Raw genomic sequence first — 20,633 nt, 5'->3', positions numbered from 1 at the left:
GAAAGGCAGAGTGGTTGGCTTCAAACGACCAGTCTGCCTTTAACTTAAGCTGTTCAAAGTGCAGGCACGGGTCTGCACCTTCTCTCTGAGCTTGGTATTGACTATGAATGGGAGTACGGTCCAGTCTATGCCTGGAGCACCCACACATAACATAACGTGTGTATTTTGTAAAGCGCATGTTCACCCAATTGTATCTTGGCACTGAATAACAGATGCTTATTGTTGTCCAACTCAATGGTGCTCATTTTATCAACCTCAGAAGAATGAAAGGCTGAGTGGACCTGCCAGGATTCAAACCTGTGACCATGAGGTTGAACACAGGCTCCTACAGTGGACGTATTAGTCCACTAAGCCACCAGACACGACCAGGCCCAGTTAATGGAGTGCCAAAAGCACAGAGTGGGACAATATGCCTTATATGTAATACGGCCCCAGCTGTTCTACCAACCACCCACACTAACCTCTGGCCATCAATTACCCATTATACTCCACCATATAAACAAAGAATACCTGGCATCATGCGACCTTCCCACACAACCCTCTGCATTACCTCCCTATCCTATCCTATCCTATCCTAACTTTATTTTATTTTTTTGAACATCTTTTATTAGTGTGAAGATTTATTACAAGCAGTACAGCATAGCACAGTGATATAAACGAACAACTGAGGTAAAAGCTGGAGAACTTTGCAGCGTAATTAATACAGTGTCATAATCGTGCAAACATTTTCTTCTTTTTCTGATTCCTCCTATATATGGAAACTCAGTAAAAATATACATAAACCTATACCCAAGGCAACCAAAGACACAACCTCGATTTTCAGACATCATCCAATGGAGGGCCCTGTAACAGAAATAATGGAATGGTATATATGTACTCCCATACAGTAAGGGTAAACTAAGCATTTCATAATGTTAGGTATAGAAGGTAAGGCAAGGTATCTGAGCGGGAAAAAATTAACCCGAGAAAATGTCCTAGTCAGGGGTAAGCATTTATGGCTAGTAATAGGCATCCATGGTGCATGCAATACATTCTTAGCCAGGGTATCACATGTTTGGGTTTTAAAGAACTTTTATAGGCCTGGGCGTTGTTCCCGGTGCATTCAAGTGCTCTCTGATTGAAGCCAAGATATTGATATCCAAGACCACATGGCACTGGCCGGCAAAGCCGCAGCCTTCCAGTTTATCATAATGTTGCGCTTCGCCAGAAGCATAATGAGGTCTATGAATTTAGTAGAAGATTTCTGTAACTTGGGACCGGGGAACAAACTTAACAATATCACTTCGGTAGAGTTCATCAAGGCGTGCCCTGTCGTAATACGTAGTACACTGAGTATTGTGCTCCATTAAGTAGAAAGTGAAGGGCAGGCCCAGAGCATATGCAGGAGCCCAGAACTTAGGAAGTGGCCACGTGAGCATTTAGAGTTTGCCCGAGAGTATATTTTATTGATGCAATGGGGAAGAAGATATGCTTGAGTCAAAATGTTAAACTGAATGTATTTGAAGCGAGCACTGCGGGATCATTTACGGGGATACCCTAGTATGTTGCACCATCCTGTATCAAGTCCAGTTTCGAGGACTTATGAAAAGGGAATTAGGACAGATACCAGGGCTACACAAAGGCCCTGTAAACCCATCTAATATGCCCACTGCCATCACGCATAGTATGAAGGACTATATACACTGCATGTACAGGAGGTTTGCGAGATCGAGTCCAGAACAGTGCACCCAACATCTTTTTAATTTGTTCATAAATCAGAAACTGGGCTTAATGGACTCCATACTGCAATGTGTTTGAAAGTCCAACAGTTCCCCATCAACAAAGAGGTCACTCAAAGTTGACTTATTCAAAGCACCCAATTCAGATTTTAGAAAACATACCTGGTATCCTGTCACCCAACATCACCATCATATGTACTTACTGTCATCTCCCTGCTCATTCTCCCTACTCAATTTTTATTAAAAGAATACTGGTGTCGTGCTACCCAGCCACACCACCCTCTCTTCAATTCTCTGCCCGACCCAAATATAAAATAGAAAAATAATACCTGGCCCCTTGACACCCTCTCACAATTACCTCTGGAGCGTTCCTCCGCCTCCCTGCTTGAGCTGTGCTCTCTGCTCTCCATCAGGGCAGAGAACATGGGCTGCAATGAAAGGCTTGCCGAGAGCCCTGTCAGAGCAGCCTGGAATTCCTTTACAATAGTGGGAAACAACCTTAAATATTTAAACATATGAAGACTAATTTAAAAATGCAAATCTCTAATCTTCTGTAGGCACTAAAAGTGGTTATTTGCTTGCTTCCAAGCACTCCAAAATTTGACAGATCAGGGAATTCAACAATAAACTCAGGTGTCTGGCTGCAGCGTGCAACCATTTAGCCTGAAGACAACATCTCTGTGGTATACAAGCAGGGCCAACTCCTCTCAGGGTTACTATCTCAAGCTGGGTATGTCTTCCTTTGGACATGCAATCATAGAAAGTAACCTATTTATTTTGAGGTAGAGGAGGTGGCCCAGTGTCCCCCGGAGGAGTAGGATAGGTGGCGGTCATATACTGCTTGCTATATTTAGAGATCTCTGCCTGCTTGACGGAGATCCCTGCTCCTCTAAAGGCATTGTAAGTTTGCTGAGTGGCTACCATGTTTCATGCAGCGACTCCGCAAACATTCTTGCTATTCAAAAACAAACTCCCAAAACATAAGTTTATTAAGTAAAAAACAAAAAAATGATCGATTCTGACACCATGGGAGCTTACTGCGCTAGTGGAAAAAGGATGGTTCGCCCAACTCTAAATAAAGCTGGAGGAGCGCCGGTATGGCAGACAGGTTACTCCGCAGGGTACACTGCCATGTTTGTGATGGAGTACCCTGTTTGCCAAATTCAAATATGTTCTGCACTGTGAGGTTCTGTACCGTGGGTACCAGAATTTCAGACTATTAACTTTCTGAGTCAGCTGTAGATTTTAGCCCTGTGGCCTTCTATTCTTTAATTTCTGGGCCGGTTTGTTGATCTGTGAGCATCGAGGGATGGGGAAATCATTGTCACTGCATGTTACATTATGGATTCAGACCTGTCCGTAATACTGCATGTCAGCAAGGTCACAACCTGCAGCTACTACACAATGAAAATACTGCAGTGCATCTTCCCATACCTTGGATAACAACAGCTAAAACCTATCTTCCCATTTAGAATCTCCAGGCTCGGCTATGCCAACAGACTATAGCTTAGCATCCCCAGCTTTATCATATGCAAAATACAAACAATACAAAATGGTGCTGAAAGACTTCTTCTTTGCCTCCATTCTAAATAACAAAATGTGTTCAGTCTTGCAACCACTCTACTGGCTATCTGTGGCTAGACGCACAATGTTCATGGCACTCTGCATCATTCACTGAGCTGCCCAAGGAAGAGGTCCATTCCTCTTACAAGGTAAATTCAGCCAATACAAACAAAATGAGACACTCCACTCCAGGCTTGCACCACGGATCATCATATCACCTTACTATAGGAAATCCATAGGAGGCACCGCTTTCTCAGTACAAGCCACCAAGCTCTGGACCTAGCTGCCACCCAAAATTGGAAGCTTTCAAGAGCATTCACACTTCCAAAAAGAGATTAAAACATGGCTACTTCCAAGGTAAGTATATTAACTCGCTTATCATCAAGTCTTTATTTTGATTAAAATAATCATAAAAGACAGCACAAACAGTATTAGGTCAAAAATGCTTAAGATAAAAACACAGAGCCATAAATAGCAATCATAAGAAATATCGCTAAAAACATTAACTCAATAACTATGGGATATAACCGAGAATTATAATTACCTTTTTAAAATAAAATCTACAGTTTACAGTCCACAGACATGGTAGAGACAAACCAGCACACAACATTCTATGTCCAGGTAAGCTTTGAAGGGCTGACCTATGTCTATCCTGGGTAATATACAGTAATGACAACTCCTATATAACCCTCCTGGTCCTCAGCAATACTAATACTAACACTAAGTGGTTGGGCAGGCAATTGCAATACAAGCAGGCTACATAATAACTCTCTGGTACTGCTTGACCCTCTTACACCCACCCACATAAGCAGAACCCCTGAATGTCATTTCCATCACCAAGTGCTGTATCTGTCCACCGTAAAAAAAACATCCATCACTAACTGAACAGGCATGGAATAAATAAAAAGCTCTGCCACATATGCTGGTCAACAGAGTGCTCTCATTTAGTCAACTACTGATAGATCCAGCTAGTCACAGACTATAACCACTTTTTGACATCTCACAATGCCAATGATATATGGGATAATAGTAACAAAGTCCACCCTATCAGATCACCCCCCACTCCTTCCAACCGATGCCTGCTCAGGAACATACATTGAAAATCTCAGAATGGACAGCCCAATGCAGTAACCAGCTTAGTGGACTATGATAATAAAAAATACCAGAAAAGGACCTGCAGAGCTACTCAATGCTGTCAACTTACTGAAACCTATAAACAGCACATGTATCTCTCAGACTACTAAGCGCTGTGTCCCATAACATGATATCCGCACCTCAGTGGTCATCACTTACAACATCGAATCACTTCCCACACAGGATAAAAACAAAGACAACACCCTCTTAACCACACACCCTACACGGTGCAACATGCTACTCATGTAGGCAAGTGCTTCAACACCCCACATACAGGTAGTAAGCACTATATCAATTTTACAATACAATAAAATACTACACATCGACTTGATACAGCACACTGCCTGCAGGGAGTTCATTGGCTCCTCTGGCCTAATTAAAGCTGACAAGCTGTACAAATCCAAAACCTCTGCCTCCTCCCACTTTCCAAAAGTAAAGCTTGTAAAGGCTTAAAATGCATGTCTCCATTTGGGAAAAGGTCTGCATTTTGTTGCTAAGGCAACCAAAATGGCAAGACAGTGAAATGCACATCACTTGCAGGGACTTTTCTGTTGATGATTTGTCCACTCTTTTCTCAGTTGGAAATGACATGGTTTCTATTAGCGTTAGCCATGAATGGGAATGATGGGACCTTCTAGGGATTTCTATATTAGGATATAAATATAAGTCTTTGCTAAGTGTTTTTGGGCTGTACGTGATTTCATAAAAAACAATTTCATGGAATACAATTACTGAGAAACTATGTCACCTAAACTGTTTAATTGAAATTTTCACAATGAATGGCATTTACCATTTTATAGAAACCAATTCATAGAATGTCTTTATGTTCGAAATTGGCTTTTGCATGTTTTTTTCTAAAGTGTAAATATAATGGTTGCAGAAACAGGTTTGTCTAAGGTATCTGTATCAGTGCTTTACTTAAGGGGACATTATTTCAGATTTATATATTTTACATTATTAAACAGTTACTTTGGATGCTTTAATTCGCTGACCACCCACAACCCCTAAAAATCATCCATCCCTGACCCCATCCACCCCCTAAACACTACCATCAATCCCTTCCCCTCAAAAACCCTCACCACGGCTAAAGTACTCCCATTCTTGACCCCTAAACTACACCTATCCCTAAAACATAAAAGCCCTTTCTACCCCTACACTTCATCCATCCCTGAATCCTAAAACCCTCAATACCCCTAACATTCACCCATTCCTCGATCTTAAAAATCCCTTTCTATGCCTAAACCCCACACACTCCTGACCCCTGAAAACACCTTACGACACTCATCTCTGAACCCCAATAAAACCCTCGCCATCCTTACATACCACCCATCCATGACCTCTAAAACCCCTCACCACCCCTAAACTCTGCCCATTGTTGAACCTTAAAAGCACCTCAAACCCCCTAAGGTCCATACATCTGTGAACCCTAAAAAAACCTTGAATCCACCTATTCATGATGCCTAAAAAAAACACTCTCACCACCCTTAAACTCCACCCATCCCTGAACCCGAAATAACCCATTTCTGTACCTGAACTCCACCAACTCCTGACTACTAAAAACCCTTCATCACCCCTAAACATTACCCATCCCTGAACCCAAACCATAATGTAATTTTGGATTTATCCTTAAACTATCTTTCCCTAAAAAAGTTTCCTTTCATTTTTGATTTATTTGTATTTCCTTAAATTGCCTTTCCTTAAAATTGGTTTTCTGTGATTTGGTTTCCTCCAGTGTGGTTTCTCCATTTTCGTTTTTCCATTAATTCACATACATCTGTGTTTTTGCATAACGCCTTCTACCGTCCAAAGGGTACCTTGAAACTCTTTCCCCTTGCAAAGACTATCTTGTCCTAATAATTGGTGGTGCCAGGCTTCTCCTGCAACACCTCTGCATCCAATGTTGTTGTGCGAAATTCATGTGTGGTGGAAATGGCTGTGAAAGGCAAAGAACGTAACCTAGGTCTGTAGAGACTCAGATAACAAATGACAGACACATGTAGCTCATAATGGCACTTCACGTCATATTTAATAATTAGCCTATCAATCACACACTGGTGGGTCTCAAGTATTTCTTTTAGGGACAGTTCAGCCTTTCTGCAGTCCTTGAAGCATACTTTTACTACCTTAAGGTCTAATATGTAGCCCTTGAAAAACTGGTCATAATCCAAATGCGGATCGTTGACTTCAAGAGCTGAGTAATGTTGCTGTATGGGAATTATTTATGCTTTAAGAAAGACCAGACGACTGTTGGAATTTTTCACACGGAGTTCTTTCATACAGGCAACAGGACAGCATCAAAGTGATGGCCCGCGTTCTTTAAGAAACGCCATACCAGGAGATCAGCGCCTATGGGCGCTCACATAATTTATCAACGCAGCATCAGCGCCACGTTAACAAAGTAACTGATGACTGAAACGAACGGCGGATCCACATGAAACCTTTCTCTACAGCTTTCTCCACCGCAAAATTAGCTCGTCCTGGACACAAGATACTTCACACACTTGAGAAACGTAACAAACCTCTACTAAGAGTTCAGGTTACACCGTGCTTTTAGCCCTGATGAAAATCCCTGATTAATTTTAGGATGAGGGCTCTCATTAGCTGGCCGTGCATGGGTGGAGGATTGTTCTGCCCCTTCTTGGGGTTGGGTGCAGGGCCTGTTTACCGCAGGTCATTTACGTTATAGTTAGGTATGGTAGGAAGATCATACTTTGAATTTTTTTAAACTAGAAATTCACTGAAAAAACAAAGTTTTTGAACGAGCACGCAGGGAACTGTAGGAGCATCTATTTTGTTGTGAATGTTAAACTGCCTCTGAAGAAAGAGCGTTATCGCTCTGAAACGCGTCAGGCAATTGGATTGCAAAAGCGGAGCTGCAATCCAGTTCCTTCTGCCAATAAAAAGTTTCACTTACCAGCTGGAGGAGTGCGTCTCTGAAGCTTGGGCGCTTTGGGAGTGGATATATATATATATATATATACGAGGGGGCCCCCCCAGAAGACTACTGAGGCTGTGGAAATCATGTGTGTGCGGGCGTAAGTGCTGCCTCGAACGGAGCGTCGGAGGACGCCTGGAAGCAGGTAAGCGACTGCTCGTTAAAAGCGAGGGGCAGTTACAAGGCTCAGAGGGGCAAAGGTGCCGTGGATGCGGAGTACATCCTATGAGGTGAGTCCCAACGAAAACCAATTCTAAAAGAAAACATTGAACGAAGGGCTTTGTGTTCAGCAACCGATACATTGTTGAACATTTCAGAGCAGACATCAAAACTGACGGATCTATCCCTTTAAGTACAAGCATCCACAATGGAAGATTGGGTGAAAATGCGAGAAGAGACGGCGGGAGCTGTCTTTGATGAAGAAAGGCCGGGAACATGTAGTTCCAGCAAAGACTAGGCAGCAGGAGGCAATGCACAAAGTTACAATGCGCAAACAATCATGCGAAAGCTAGAAAAACAGACGCTTTCAAAATCTTCAAATGGTGAGAAATTCGATCCTTAGAAAAATATCTGGAGGTTGGAAGAGTTCCACGGGTCTAAAGGATCCTGATCGCCCAAACCTTTGAGAATTTGGACCCTGACATGCTACAAGAATGGGCCAATAACAGTGCGGAGTCATCAAGCAACATGATGAAGATCTTAGTAAAATATGCAAAGAAAGACAGGGAGAAGATTCTAGAAGAAATTAAGCATCTCCTGCAAGAATTGAATGGTCTGACAAGCTCCGAGAACATTGGCAAGTTTGAAAAAGAACTGGAAATAAAGCTAAATAAGCATGAAAAAAACGATCAAAGAACGCAAAGCAACAAAATTCACCAGGGACCGCCTGGATTACCAGAGAAGACAAATCTACACCTTCGCAAAACGTTTCGACACTCTGCGCCAGCAAGGTCTGTCCAAAAATTCATTGTCAACAATGTCAAACAAAGAAAGAAAAAAGACAGCACCTCAGAATGGAGCTCTGAGGTAGACACAGACCTAGAGGAGGGCGGAAGAGCCACGAGTACTAGAGATCAACCAACATCTGTAGTATAAGAGATGCGTTTTTTTGGTCTAGACCGCACATTAAACACAAAACAGAAACCCCAAAGAGGGGGAAGAGGCCGCGGGTACAGAAGAAACGGAATAGAAGAAGACATAGGGATGGAATTGCGATCAGGGTCCAACAGAAAAGCAACAAGCAGTACAAATTAAAGCAACATCCACTACTGTAGTAAATCTATCTGACCTATTCCTAACTGAAGATTAAGTGAACTGCTTGTCACTAGGTCTATCATTCTGTAAACGTATCTACTTCAACTATGCACAAACTCGCATTGATTTTTATAAATTTGTGCGAAAATTGAAACTCAAAAAATATTTTAGTAATCAATCCCCTAGAAACAACCAGGATGCATAAGCATAGAGTGACAAGACAAAGGCAACCTGGCAATAGAAGACTTAAATGTACTCAGGATTATGGATGAGCTGGAGAACAGCAGCAATGAGAACTCAGGAACAGAAACCTCATGCGAAGAAACTGCCGAAAAGTTTGGCTTGGACATATACGGAACAAGTGCCACTGGATTTAAAAAGAAGTAGTCTTTTACACCTATTCTTCCAAAAGACTCAATTGACCTGTTCGCTGACCTAGTAATTAAGGACCTTAAAGTAATAGCTAAAGAATCCTGTAAAGACTTAATGAAGAATATGAAAAAAGATTAAAGGAATTACTCACAAGTAATGGAAAAGATTAAAGCAAGAACAGACATTGTAGTAAGGCAATCGGACAAAGGCGGGAATGTGGTCCTTTGGCCACTAAGTATATACAATCAAGAAAAAAGACACCAACTAAAAGATACAGAATGCTATCAGAGAGTGCCACACAGCAACATCTTGGAGATAAAAAGCAAATATCACAAGGAACTAGCAAGGTGGAGAGGTATGGGATTAATATCAGACGCCGAATACCAATACCTGAAGGTGAACAATCCGATAATGCCCATTTTATATTTAATATCCAAAATCCACAAAGATAGCCTGTCCCCTCCTGGCAGGCCAATTATATCCGCCATTGGCAGTCTCTTCGAAACATCGTCCAGATATCTGGACCATTTCTTACAAGACTTTGTAAAATTGTTGCCATCATACATCCAGGACACTGGGGATTTTTTTCAGAAGATTGCAAAATGTACAGTGGGAAGAAAGCAATTTGTTAATAACCCTTGATGTAGCCTCGCTTTATACGAGCATCGCCCACAAAGACGGACTAAGAGCTCTTAGGCACTATCTAAGCAGTCAACCAGTACAGGTGTACCAACACTCAGAGATGCTGCTACAACTGGTAGAACTGTGTCTGGATAACAATCTCTTCCTTTTTGGCAACAACACATATAGGCAACTCAGGGGGACTGCAATGGGCACCTGCTTCACCCCCAGCTATGCGAATCTTCACATGGGCTGGTGGGAGAAGCAAGTGGAAAGAAAACATCAAGTTCTGGGCTAGATACATTGATGATCTTTATCATATGGAATGGGTCATCAGAAAGTGCCACTACTTTCCTAGAGTCTCTGAATATCAATACACTTAATCTAAAGTTCACGTGTCATCAGTGACTCGAATGTACATTTTCTAGATTTGGAAGTCTATGTAAGGAATGGTAAGATACAAACCCGTACCTTCAGAAAGTCTACAGCTGGGAATTCTATATTACATTGTGATAGCTTTCACCCCCAGAAACTGAAATATAGTATTCCATATCCAATTGCACATGAAGAGGAACTACAGCGATGCATGCTCATTACAAGTAGCTCAAAAGAACTTAACAGATAGATTCGGTGAGAGGGGCTACAGCCAGGTAGTATTGAGCCAGGCGGTGGAAAAAGTTGACAGGCTATCAAAAGAAGAAATTCTATTGGACAGCAGAAGAGAGAAAAAAGTGCCAGATATTCACTTCAAGAAACAAGGATGATAACCGGGTACAAAGCCTACCAGGTTAGTGTGAGAGACTGCATGAATAGGCATTGACACCGGGTTAGAGGAGATCGCACACTAGGTGATCTAGTCTCAAGAAAACCACTGGTGTCATACAGAAGAGCTTAATCTATGAGACAATATTTGGTAAACAGTAACCCTGAAATAATTGAATCCAAGAGTTGGCTCAAAACCGATCCAGGTTTAAACAAGCGTCCCAAGTGCAAGGCATGTAAGCATGGAGTGAACGTGAAAGAAGTACAGTTGCCCCTAATGCATAAACCGTGGAGAATTCCTCGGTTTTTCAACTGCAGAAGTGCCCATGTGGTATAAGTTCTGCAATGCACGTGCCCCATGGTCTACATGGGCAGTACCATACACATGGCCCAAGTTAGGATCCTCCAACATCTCAGAACAGTTAGCAATAGGGACCAATCGTATCCAGTAGCTCACCACATTAATGAGGTACATGGCAGCAGAAGCGAGGAACTATCGTATTTTGTAATCGATTCAGTCCCGAAGAGGAGGAAAGGGGGAGACCTTGAGGGAAGGTTGAGACAATTAGAGTACCATTATATTTTAATGTTCGACTTCAAGACCCCGAATGGTTTAAACTCAGATGAAGATCTTTATGTACACTTGGGATGAAGAACAGTAGTACAAGTCTATAGTGAGTGTGAACAATATTGAAAAAATTGAAAACATTGGAAGAAAGGTGACCTAAGACCCATATACCCCGAGAGTCGAATTTGAATCATACTGTGGATGTAAACTTAGAGATCTGTCTGCGATACACAATTTTGATGATTATGAAAAGATTTTTTAACGTAAATAGACATCTGTTTGTACCAAATGCATATGGATTGGTGCCGAGGCATGATACTTTTTTAGATTGAAGTTTTCCACTGTTCCTCTAATAGGAGAAAGGGATGTAGGAAAAGACCGAGTGTGGGGAAGTAATATCAATACTAAGGACTGAAGTTCATTATGTTTTAGCTGGTTTTAGAGTATTTTAGATTGTTTTTAATGGAAGAAACTTTTTTGCTCTTGCACTTTGATGGTCATGGTAGCTGCTATTGCAACTTTGCACATTCATTTTGGCTGGTATTGCAACTTTGCACATAATCGTGAGATGCTATTGCATATTTGCACATACCTAGTAGGTATTTCCACTTGCGAATATCCTATGGTTACAAATAGAAGAGAGTTGTTACTAAATATGCTGCTACTGCAATTATACACGAATCTGTAAACTGCTATTGTGTATTTGCACACTTCCAGTAGGATTTTGCACTTGCAAGGATTATGCTGCTCAAAGAGAGACAATTGCCTAGTAAGACACCAGCATCTAACAAAGATAATTTGTACATGCAAAGCAAACACATTTAGTGAAAATACACATTACCAAGAGTGCCTTAATGACTGGGCAGTGATAGGGATGTATATGTGCTCTTACTTAGGGCAATATGCACTGATGCATCAGCACCTCCAAGCATTTTCCTTGCACAGCGATAAAGAATAACATTACAAAACCAACTCAGACAGAAACAGGCAAGAACAACTGAGTCCTGTTTTCGATCCCCATAACATGCCGACTCTTCCACACCTGTTAGACACATGTCATACACGAATGGCATCAAACAATCACGGTGTGCAGGCGAGGAGAAAGGGAACTAAACATATCCCGAAGGAGCAAAAATACAAGATATCGCATATATTGGCCATTTAACTGCACTTGCAGAGCGGAATAACAATAAGCCCATTAACAATGTTTACATTTTTGGGGATAGCCTCTATTTGCTCAGTTCAATGGTATTCCATCCAGAACTTGCGATAAGATATGGTAACAAGAAAACAATCAAAGCTTACCTGACCCCAACCCTGCCAGTTACACAATGATGACATGGGGATGGAAACAACATAAGCATCACCCAGATCTATGCACCGTAAAGAACTGAACAGACACACAAGCTTGCGACTGTGTCTGACTATGGTACAATAAAGTTCAGTTGACATAGAAAAATGAAAAATCTATTGCATTAAGAGATAAAAGATAGAAAAAGAAATAATAAAAAGTGTAAAAACCATAAAAGAAACAAAAATGTTAATGTAACAATTTTTGTGCAATATGTGATGTATTCTAGAAATAATGAATTTTGCGACCCGGTGGAGTATGTTATCTATGTCCATGGGGTCATGTGATGTCACGAGTGTGTATTTACAAGGAGTTTTGTAAAAATGGCTCTTTATGTGATCAAGGCAGGGGACACTGCCAAAACACGTCATAGCCCCAAGCAACATTAATTAAAGGGTTCTAACCTCAAGTTGGTGACTGCTGTGTCGTCTTGCAGGAGCACTGGATTTGTATATATATATATATGCATATATATACACACACACACACATATGTGCAGTAATGGTTCAGAAGCACTTGCCTTTAAAAGGACATTTTTTGATTTGACTATAGCTTTTGACCTTGTGGATGAATTTGCACGAAGGGTGGCAATTTATTGGCTTTTTCAGCTGAGCTTGCACAAGCCGAGTTTAGTGAAACATCCCACAGGAATTAAGTTAAGGGGGTGAAAAAAGAAGTGAATTGTTTTTTTTGTTCCCATAGAACATTTGCTCATGCCTACAGCCGGAACCACTGAATGGATTTACACCAAACTTATCACGAAAGTTACTCAGAAATCAGGTTTTCATTGGTTTGGGGTAAACTTGTTCAGTATGTTTTGAGATATGAGTGTTTAAAAACAGTAGCCAAGCGGGTTTTAAAAAGGATAATGCTTTTGTTTATCCCTGCGTCTTGGGACTCATAAATAGTTTGCAAGTCAAGAAATTAAAAGCATATTACTGTATGAGGGAGACTTTTGTCCTGTTGTCCTTTTCCGTACTGCGGATCCAAGAGATTGGACGAGACCAAAATTTCTCTTGTGGCAGCCATTACAGGATGCGGGGTACAGTCCCAATGTCCTGCAATGAGGAGGATAGGCCACAGAGGCGGGTCCCTCAATAGGGCCCCTCCTTTGGTTACATTTAAAAGAAATGTAGAAAAGGTTAAAGATTTGCAATTCCCTTGTGACTTGTGAATCCCCAACACTAAAATTAGCAGCCGGGGACCATGGTACCAAGACAGGTACCAGTATTATTAGGTGTTGTGGATTTGGAAGTCACACAGGAATTGTGAAAGAGGGCAAGCTTCCAAGCATCTGATTCGCAAATCCTATTTGGGCTCACCACAAAGTGGGGCTGCCTCGTGCGACAGGTAGGGTTGGTTGTGTGTAGCATGTGTTGTTAATGTAATACAACCTAAAAAAAAATTGAAATTTACTGACAAAAACCAGTAAAACTTGAGTTATGGTGCTGCTACAAATACGTAAAACCAATTAAATTCGCCAGTTATGGTTATCAAGGCTCACAACACATGCTATGACTCACAGCTTCCCCCAGGAGGAAGCACAACTGCATTGTACAATTTCACTAAAGTCACAAGAAAGCATATATTGGCACAAGTAATTCTTTTTTCAGCTAAATGCATGAATCTCACCAGACAAACTAGTTGGAGACAGTAAACAGGGGCCAAGTATGACCTTGAGCATCAGACTTGGCAGAACTATTAAGAAACGCCCTTCAAAAGAAAGCATATTTTGGAACAAGCAATTCATCTTTCAGATAAAGGCGTGGATCTCCCCAGACAAATATAGTTGGAAATGGTAAACAGAGGCCAACTATGTCCTTGACCATCAGACATGGCAGAATTTTTCTTTTTTGCATTAAAAGCACATTATTTTAAGTTCAGTCGAAGGAGGTGGCCACTGAGTCGATTGCTGCTGAGGGAAGGGTAAAGCTGGGGGTCACGTGCCGGATCCTGGGTGCCGGATACCATGGTGCTGTATGATTGCTACTAAGGCAATGGATGTTCGGGATGTTAAATAAAAAGGTTGAAATTATTTTTATTTTCTTGCCGTTTTGAAATTGCGATTAAAAGTTGAACGGATTTGTTTGAAAATCCAACATTCTACAGTGTGTCTCAAGAGACAGTCAGCTCCTCTGAGGCTGCTGTATCTAGAGAATGGATTCACCACCCCTCATTTACATGCTGCAGCTGGTGCTCACTGCTTTAATGTTTGTGATATGCACACACGGTCGGTTTTACTGGTGGGCAGTCCATGCACCCGGGAGGGAGGCTGAGGGGGTAGGAGCGATTCAGGGCATGTCGCAGACTTAATGGATACATGTTTGACTTATAGCAGATTCCCAGCTCAAATGGATAGTTAAATATATTAAACGTACATCCCCCCTGGTGCATTTTTTAAGGTGGGTTTTCTCACCCAGGGCTCGTGCAGGTGTTCACTCGTAAAGGCCCAAAACAGCCTGGGACACGGGAGGGCTCAGAAACTACAGACCTTCCCATCAGAAAAACGTATCGCACGCGGCACTGTTCCACAGAACAAGACTTTTGAAGCAGCGCCGATATTCTGTTTTTAGAAACTTTATTGTGTGTTATTTTAAAAGAAAAGCTAACATATTAGCAACGTCAAACTGGTTCCTGACACCAATCCCGCTCGATCTCAAATGACAAACACATTTACATTTATCCTGCATGACGTACCACATTTGCACCTCTGTATCCACGTTATTCCAGTTTAACAAAAAAAGAAACAATAACGTAACTATTGTCTACTGTTTTACCAATTCATGGCTCTTTTCTATGTCTATATAAATGCAATTACAATACAATTTACTAATTCAACACTAATCCTTTATGGGTTCCGGAGTAGCATGCTACTCGCCGAAAAAGCGCACTGACGCCTCGTCAGGGGTAGTAAGTGCTATATAAATGCAATTACAATACAATTTACTAATTCAACACTAATCCTTTATGGGTTCAGAAATAGCGTGCTACTTGCCGAAAAAGCGCGCTGACGCCTCGTCAGGGGTAGTAAGTGCTATATAAATGGAATTACAATACAATTTACTAATTCAACACTAATCCTTTATGGGTTCTGAAATAGCGTGCTACTTGCCGAAACAGCGCGCTGACGCCTCGTCAAGGGTAGTAAGTGCTATATAAATGCAATTACAATACAATTTACTAATTCAACACTAATCCTTTATGGGTTCCGGAGTAGCGTGCTACTCGCCGAAAAAGCGCGCTGACGCCTCATCAGGGGTAGTAAGCGCTATATAAATGCAATTACAATACAATTTACTAATTCAACACTAATCCTTTATGGTTCCGGAGTAGTGTGCTCCTCGCCCAAAAAGCGCTTCAACGCCTCGTCAGGGGTACTAAGCGCTATATAAATGCAATACAATTACAATACAATACAACATGTCTCCGTACATTTGAAATACATGGGCATCGCAAACAGGCCTTTTAAAGGGAATGCTGGAGCCGGGCCCTGAATCTCAGTTAGCTAACCATATACATCACGTAATGGCTCTTTGATTACAAGCAAGAGGTTAGCTGAATTTTGCCACAAACATCACTTGAGAGACTTTCAGATAGTGGGGTGTCTGCAGTCCCCGGTTTAAATAAAAACTTCAACAACACTGGAGATGGCATTTAAAGAGAAGGCGAGGCTTGGTCGCTGCATTGCATAATTTAGCTACACATCATGACAAAGGCCCTTTAAGGGGTGAACTATGCTCGAAGCATGCCTCCTAAACAGGCCCTACAAAAGGACGCATGACTATGGTTCATGAAGGACACACTTTCATTTAAAAACATACATCACTGGACAGGACAGAGAGGGGCCGAAGTGATGTCTCTATTGCAGCGTTTACCTGAAGCACACGAACACATCTCATGACACTATTTAAAAGGAACTATGAAGGTACATCACAGATGGCAGTGCTTGTTGAAAATACACGGAGGCCTCCTGGCATCTTTAAAACGGAGGCATGGGGGTGCTTACTGCCTGGCACAATTTAGCTAAACCTCTGAAAAAATTAAAAAAGTCATGCAAGCTTAAGGCGGGGTGTGGATCATACATTTCACAGTTTAGAGAATAAATTAACATAATGAGACGGACAATTTAAATGAAAGGGTGAATGTGTATTGTGCAATGCAGAGAACACCCAAACACATGAACATCAGCAAACAGACCCTTTAGGCGAAATACGGAGGCGGTTCCGACTGTGCACAACTTAGTCAAAAACCTGAAAATCTCTTGACACACCCTTTACGGGAATGGCGATGCAATACTTAGCCAATACCATAACATCAATCTCTAGACAGGTCCTTCAAATAGAAGCATTGTTGCTGCCCTTGGAGCACACAGATAACGTAAACACAGAACCAGTAGCCCTTCCTTGGGAAGAAGGTGTAACGTTGCCCACGATTTCGGAGTTTATCAAAACTGCATGAGCACAGACAGTCAGGGGAAGTGCAGAAACGAATCTTGGATTACACAGTTCATGAAAACACACATGACCATCAGCACACAGCGCGTTTGTGGACAGTTTACTTAGTTAACGGACAGTAATGGTATGCCCTTAGAGCGGAAGAAAGGTGTCCCTTTTTAGCACAAATATGGAGACCACTTGAAAAGCCCTCTTAATGGAAGAACAGAGGTGCCTCCCAAACTGGTGTTTATCTCGCACGTGATTCGCTAACCGGGATGCACAGCAGTGAAACTAAACCGCATGCAAATCACTAGAACGGGCCTTTAAAAGTAAGCATGTAGTCTGTCATACGCATTTCACAAAGAACCAACAAACATGACAATCACTAGCACATACTGTAATACAAAGTGCAGCACAGAGAAGTGTCTGGTTGCACTCTTTACCAAAAACATATAATTCACTATTCAAGGGGAATTGATAACTGCAATCAATTATGTTAGATTCTAATGTAATCATAACTAGACAGACTCTTGGGAGGGAACCAATGAGGTGGTTCCTGCCTCCTTTTGCCTTAAACCATGGGGATTTTTAGACATGCCCCTTAAGGTACAGGTCATTGGAAACAAGATCACAGACAAGCAGACACGTACAAATAAAGCACGCCGGCGGTCCGTGCAGTGCATCTAAAACCAGTGAACTTCGGAATACAGAGAACCTTTACGTAAAACACGGTTCGGGAGTTGCCAATTTAACCAAAGATTTAAACATCAATAGACAATGAGCACACCTAAGGGGAAATAGTGTTATATCATTGGAGTTTCTGTGAGCGAAACAGTTCTCAGAGGCGTCGCTGCAGCTCAGCCTCTAGTCGGTGGAACGCCGCTGCGCGCAAGGCAGTGATGTTTTCATTATGTCTCAGGCGCCACATGCCTTGCATGGCTCTGTCTGGCCTCGGGCTGATATGGTCTGGCGGAGCCTGGCTCTGAGCTGGCTGCAGCTGGCTCGCCGCAGAATCCCAATGTGCCCTTTGAAGGCTGGTCGGTTATTGCAAACCACCTCGGGCTAGTCAAGCCGGACTGCGTGTAGAACAGTGCCGAGAGGGTGCCTGGATTTTGTCGCGAATACTACGTATTCACTGCATCTATAGGATGCAGGAACGCTATAGGACAGGCGGTAACAATAGCTATGAAGTACCTCTGGGCTAGCTGTACATTGGTCGGCGGCTGCCTGCACCAGAATGTACTCTACACTGCATCCCAAGGTGTCCCTTTAAAGCAGAGGGGAAGGACTGCCCCTCCTGTATTCTTCTTCAACGGTTGGAGGACACCCCATGCCCCCTCCTTCCCCTGACAAAATCAAAGCAAGAGAACAAATCACCGGGGCTGCGTGGGACTTACCTGCACCCTTTGGAGGGCGGGGCGGAGACAGGTTGTCCCGGGCACAGCTGGTCGTACTAGAACGGCTGATCCGCGTGGTGCTGAACGGACAGCTCCCGGCGCCGAGATTGTAGTGCGCATACTCCAAAGCTCGGGTGAGGAAAAAAAAGGGTTTCCGGCTCACTGCGCATGCCCTGAGGCAGGCTTTCACTATGTTCACAGAGAGCTTCCGGCTCTCTGCGCATGCTCCCGTGCCTATTTCTCAATGTTTTATGCAATGGCATCCAGAGGGATGCTGCCAAAAGGTGGACTTTGTTTTGAAGACCCCGCTTCTCCAGGGGCTTACTCTAGGCAAAGAACAAAGAAAGGTGAGAGAAGGGAAGACAAGTGAGACAAGGGAACACTATATGTTGATGAAGAACGACGCCACAGCTAATAATACACATATATTAAAGCAACACAGAACAGTAAATAATATAATAGTACATATGGTATAAAAGGCTAATACTATCTTATTCCTTCCAATAAAACAATGCAGAACAATAATAACCATAGTTAAACAAAATATACCCACTGAAAATAGGAGTTTGAACGCAGTTCTCTTTTGTTACAGCTTTTCACCTATTATGAGTTTTGAGAAGATGAGATACAAACACACTAACAACAACAAAATCGAAAACGTACAATAATTTTCAGTAGCAACCACTTAAGGGGAGATGGTGAGGCAAGGGGTATCAAGGTTCGATAAGAGATAGATCTAAAATAATGGCGGTACAATTTGTGATATTTCTCTAGACTACAACAAATTTCCAGAAGTTTCACTCTATAGGGTTATATCTTTGTTGTGTTGAGCATCATGGACGTTAATTCGCCAAAATGCTAGGAGTAGCGGATTTAATATCACACACCCAACTGATTTTAATGACATCACAGGAAGCAACATCATAAGACCTTTGACACTCAGTCTTCGCATGACCTTAACCCTTATGACAACACAATAATTCACACTGCTGAAGTTCCATAATAAGCGCATGAATATTATAACAACAAAACACAGGCAAATCTCTATTTTAGATACCACTTATAATTAGGGTACTGACATGTATGAATAATAGCAAGCGAGTGAAGCGAGTGAGCCAAACCTCTTCTTTGGAGGTATTATTCCATGATAACATTTTGAAATAAAGGGATTCAAATAGTACATTATAAAGCACCATTTTCACATAAATTTGCTAAAACGCCATAATTATTACATATGCAAGTGCTTTCAAGGTGTGCCTGACACTCCTGAGAAACTGCCCGCATTTTCTTTCAAAGGGTGCCCCATATGTCAAAGATTACACTCTTCGTGCCAGAGCCAGCATTTTGTCATGGGTACCTCCTTAGCCAACAATTACATACAAAATGCCAATGCCAGAATTACCTCTAGTATTCCAGGGTCAGCTTTTTTCATGGTTGCCCCTTCTCCCATATGCCACTGTTGTCCATCATAATGCCAAGAAGTACCTCCAATGTACTAGTGCAAGCATTTTGCCACACATGCCCCATATGCAAAGAATTGACTGTAGTTGGCCAGCACCACTATTTTACCATGGGTGCCATTAAGTCAGAAATTGTCTCGTGTGTCAGTGCCAGTATTTTGCCATGGCTTGCTCTATAAGCCAAAAATTACCTTTGGTATGTCAGGGCCAACAGTAGACTTGGAAGCACAACTCCATATTCTCACTCATACTCACACTCACTTATACTCATTCAATCGCACCCATTCATTCAACTACACTCTCTTACTCTCACTCATTTTCACTCATTCACTCTCCCTCACAGTTATTGTTACTCTAACTCAAGCTTTCTTACTCACTTACAAATCAACTGAACTCACTCTTACTCTCATTCTCACTAAGTCTCATTTATTCTAACTCACTCTGACTCACTCATTCATTCACATTCACTCAATCTTATTATTACTTAGTCATACTTTCACACTCACAGTCAGTTACACTCACCCGTACTTTCATTCATTCTCACTCTGACTTACCCATTCACAGTTCCACTAACTCACAGTTAATCACTCTCACTCATTTTCCCTCATGTTCACTTACTGACACTCCGTCTCACTCATTCTCTCTAACAACAAGTCACTTTTATTCACTTTCACTCACACACACGTGCTCACATGTACAGACACACACACTCTCTTGCACACAAACACAATCCCACCTGCAATTATGCACAATATACATTTCAATGCATGTCCTTACCTCAGTTGCGAGAGATAGTCCGCTTCCGGCACCTGGTTTTTGCATTATTAGTTAACAGGACATTATTCACTACTAGTGTAATAACAAATGATCGCGCCACCCCTGTGTTCTAGGCACTTGTTTTGCCACCTCTGAGGCCAGAGGTCACCAAGGCAGTTCCAGGAGTCTCAAGGGACAAGCTAGGGTCCGCGATCTCTGGCATCCTCTAAATGATGCCCATGGAGAGCATGTTACATACAGTGATAGGCCTCACGAATAACCAGGCACAAGAATGTTCAAGATGGA

General features: G+C 42.1%; 1 protein-coding gene across 1 annotated transcript in view; it reads right to left on the bottom strand.

The window, feature by feature from the left end:
* The window catches only part of PSD (pleckstrin and Sec7 domain containing), an 809,922-nt gene extending 791,596 nt beyond the window's left edge, over positions 1–18,326 (bottom strand). The window contains exon 1 of the mRNA XM_085603917.1: positions 18,112–18,326. The gene's annotated coding sequence lies outside the window, so the exon portion shown is untranslated. The remainder of the gene's footprint in view (positions 1–18,111) is intronic.
* Between the last annotated feature and the right edge of the window lie 2,307 nt (positions 18,327–20,633).

The sequence above is a fragment of the Triturus cristatus genome, chromosome 1_2 (assembly GCF_964204655.1).
Source record: "Triturus cristatus chromosome 1_2, aTriCri1.1, whole genome shotgun sequence".
Taxonomy (NCBI): Eukaryota; Metazoa; Chordata; class Amphibia; order Caudata; family Salamandridae; genus Triturus; species Triturus cristatus.
The sequence above is the reverse complement of the archived record's forward strand: the minus strand, read 5'-3'. Positions and strand labels throughout refer to the sequence as shown.